The 338-nt window shown below is 58.9% G+C and overlaps 1 long non-coding RNA gene across 1 annotated transcript in view; it reads right to left on the bottom strand.

Moving 5' to 3' along the window:
* Positions 1-159: 159 nt before the first annotated feature.
* Positions 160-338, bottom strand: part of LOC106727198 — a 597-nt gene continuing 418 nt past the window's right edge. The window contains exon 2 of the long non-coding RNA XR_001363377.1: positions 160-327. This is a non-coding gene — a long non-coding RNA (uncharacterized LOC106727198). The remainder of the gene's footprint in view (positions 328-338) is intronic.

Below are 338 nucleotides of genomic sequence, written 5' to 3'. Positions count from 1 at the left end.
AGGGTCTGAGGGGAGGGGAGAAGATGCAGGAACTTTGTATCCGCCATGGGACACTCCAGCAGCACCCATCCTGAGAGTCTGAGAGTGGACAGCACACCTGGGGTGGGGGAGGGAGCACACAGCCCACACACCAGCCTGGACAGAGGCACCTGGAAGGCACTCCTAGTCTTTAGAAAGTTCTAGAATCAGAGAGACACAGCCCAGGGCACGAGGCAGGTCTCTGAGGGGAGAAAAGGGATTTGTGGTCCTGACCTGGGTGGAGGCCACGTGACTCAGAAAAGCTGGGGTGAGGCCTCAGACACAGTGGGTGTGGGCAGCGCACAAGGCCTGAGAGAGAA

Source organism: Myotis brandtii, unplaced genomic scaffold (genome assembly GCF_000412655.1).
Source record: "Myotis brandtii unplaced genomic scaffold, ASM41265v1 scaffold38608, whole genome shotgun sequence".
Lineage (NCBI taxonomy): Eukaryota > Metazoa > Chordata > Mammalia > Chiroptera > Vespertilionidae > Myotis > Myotis brandtii.
Note: the sequence above shows the minus strand (reverse complement) of the source record. Positions and strands in the feature narration are given on the sequence as shown.